A 3,069-nucleotide genomic window follows, 5' to 3' on the forward strand; every position below is an offset into this window, starting at 1 on the left:
TGCCCCACTCTGGGTACAAAAATTGGTACCAAAAGAACCTGAAATCATGGATATGGACGACAAAAGCAGTGAAGCGTCTGAGATTTTATCTACTTGTAGCCCTGCTTGTGCAGTTTCATGGATGCATGGAGACAGGAGACTCCTGGGTCAGAGGCAAGAGACTTTATTACAACAAAGCAGTAGCAGCCAAAGTGTCAGCATATTTGCACCAGTTCCCAGAGCCCCGATTCCCATAGCAATGCTGAGTGCCAGGTGACACTTGTACACACGACTCAGGGCCAACCCTTTTGGGTTGAATTACAGGAGAAGAATCCAGGTCCAAGAGCCAAGCCGTATTTGAACAAGCAGAAAACAAGCAGCAAACAAGCCAGCTCATTCCCCCAGGAGAGCAGCAGTTAAATGGTGCTGATGCCTTGACCTCCTAAGATGTCCATATGTCTAGCTACAGTCTCTGCTCAGTATTAGGAAATGAGTTGCAGTTGGCACACTCAGCAATAATATGCAGGGATGCTCAGGACCCAGGGTAGACCATCTCTCCCCACAATGGAAAGCAAAACATGTGGGCAGGGTAACAGCAAGCTGTCAATGTCAGACGTAACAACAAGGTGTCAATCCCTCTTCTAATCTCTGGACCCTGTTATTCTGTCAACAGAAGAGTTATCACTGAATACTGTTAACTCATTTGGAGTATATGTCAAATTCTTCAGGACAGCATCCCAAAGAATATTTTCTCACCTGGCTCCAAAAGTAAATCTTCAGCAGAGCTGTCCTGTAAGACCAGTTGCTTCTGGTCTGATGGGATATGTGATAAGACTGGTTAATCCCACAGGCATCAGTACACACAGGCATCCGTGGGTTCTTTGGTAAGAAGCAATGTTGTATGGGATGATGATACATCAAGTGTATGGGAGATAAGGGACTCAGTACAACCACAGGTGAAGGGTATAAAAGAAGCACAAGTCAGGGAAGGCAATCCAAACCCAGAATAACTGTCTGCTCTTATAGAACAAATCACTGCCTCCTTCATTATGGTAGGGTTCCCTTGTAATCAAACCTACCACCCGGGCTGTACTAAACTACGTCAGGGGATCAGGTTGGTTACTGCAAGTAGTGGTGCTATCCTGTTAGTCTTGGCAGGGAACAGACTATGTTAGACATACTTGCATGTCTCTACGTTGCCATGGCTGCCTTGTTACTGGGGGCACTGAGCAACAGCCGTGGTGAGGAGAGAATGCTGACTACAGAGTGGGTCACTGTGGTAGGCAACATCTAAAAAGGCCTTCAACGACCCCCCCCCCCAGCTGGTATTCACCCCTTTGTAACTGCTGCTTCACTTCTAATGAGAGAATTCAGCAAAAGCCATGGGATGTCATTTCTGAGGTTAGATTACAGAAGGTGGCTTCCATCTTGTTCCATCAGTCTCCCTTTTCTCTTGTTTGTTCATTCTGTGGAAATCCAGCTGCCATGTTGTGAGATGACCTTTGGAGAAGCCCATGTAGCACGGAACTGAGGAAGGCTTTCAGTCCCAAAGCCCGCAAGGAACTAACTCCTGCCAAAAATCACGTATGTGAGTTCAGAAGCAGAGCCTGCCTTCTCATGCCTCCATAGCGAGCCTGGAATTCTTGAAAAACCTAGAGCCAGAGGCATGCTGGCTCCTGGGTTCCTGACCCACAAAAACTGTGAGAGAACAGATGTTTACCGTTTTAAGCCACAAAATTTTGGTGTAATATGTTAGGCAGAAATAGATAACATATCATAATCTTGTTCTGATGAAAAGCCTTTTGGCAATGGGAACTTTTTTTTTTTTTTTTTTTGAGCATTCAGTGGGACCCAAAGGTTCTTATGCTTTGGGTTTTTGGACAGGTCCTATTCCAGAAAATGTTTCCAAACCTCTGCATGTTCCCACTTCCTGACCACTTGACTAAACCAGTGCCCATGAAGTGATGTAGATCTTTATCTCAAGCTATATCTCCTTCCAAAGAGTATAAGATAATGTTCTGCCCTCTAGGAGAATCTTCTTTCTGTTCCCTGAGGGCCTCTGTTAAATGGGACTCGAAATGCCAAAGAAGTCATTTGCCAACTGGTCAGTGTATTGAGCAAAGCCCTCTGTAATCCAGCTTTGAATTTTGTCCTCAGTCAACTGACCACAAAGAATCATCACTAAGCTGTAGGTACTAAAGGTGAAAAGCCTGGATGTGAAGTACCGAGTTACCTTCTAATGAAAATTGCTTGGGTTCTGGCTCTGGCCGTGTTCTGTACAGACCACTTCCTCCTCGTGAAAGGACTCCTTATCTAGGAGGACCAGATAACTCCCGGTTCACCATGAGAAACAGACTTGGTCAGACATCACCAGGGCCCGAAAGCTCGCCAAGAAGTTTCTTAAAAAAGAAAAAAGAAGGAAAAAAAGGCAAAAATTCTAGAGCCTTCCACTGTGATTCTGCACAGACTTCTACAGGTTACGTGAAGCCTCCGGACCTGCCACACGGGCTCCGAGCATCCCTGGAGCCGCCGGAACGTGAGGGCCAAGGGGCAGTGTCCCTCCACTGCAGCCTGGACCAGACGGAAAGGAAAGCCTTCTCTTGCCCTGCACCTCACTCAGCACCATCATCTTCAGGTCACTTGGTCAGTGGGTCAGAAATGACGGACTAAGAATTCGCTGAACAAGCAGAGATTTTAAAAATTAAAGGGAGGGAGAATTGAGGGGAAAGACGCCTATTACAGGACAAAAAGAGCAGAAGCTGCCCGATCTGTGTACCATAACCGAGATCTGCCAAGAGTGAGAGAAGGAAACGGAATCACACCCTCACCCAACTCCAGCCGCGATTTGAGGTTTTCATCAACACGGGGTTCAGGGTAGTTTGGGCTGTTCTTTGTGAGACGCCTGCGCCGCTCCCCGCCCCTCTTTTTCCTGCTTACAGCCAGGTCCAGAAGCACGGATTCCCAGGACGGACTAAGGAAGTCCCGCCGCTCCGGACGCAGGGAGGCCCCGCCCCACCACACTCAGGCCCCTCCCCGCCGGAACTGCGGAGGCCCCGCCCCTCTCGGCCACACGTAGACCCCGCCCCTGCC

At 48.1% G+C, this 3,069-nt stretch overlaps 1 long non-coding RNA gene across 2 annotated transcripts; it reads right to left on the reverse strand.

Moving 5' to 3' along the window:
* Positions 1-147: 147 nt before the first annotated feature.
* LOC116154310 (uncharacterized) lies at positions 148-2,980 on the reverse strand. Of its 2 annotated transcripts, XR_010381324.1 has the most exons (3): positions 2,808-2,980; positions 2,213-2,378; positions 148-1,549 (listed from the first exon to the last, which is right to left on the reverse strand). It is a non-coding gene; the product is annotated as an uncharacterized LOC116154310 (long non-coding RNA). The 2 variants fall into 2 exon arrangements; XR_010381323.1 differs by having other exon boundaries at positions 148-2,378.
* Positions 2,981-3,069: the final 89 nt, after the last annotated feature.

The sequence above is a fragment of the Camelus dromedarius genome, chromosome 6 (genome assembly GCF_036321535.1).
Source record: "Camelus dromedarius isolate mCamDro1 chromosome 6, mCamDro1.pat, whole genome shotgun sequence".
Taxonomy (NCBI): Eukaryota; Metazoa; Chordata; class Mammalia; order Artiodactyla; family Camelidae; genus Camelus; species Camelus dromedarius.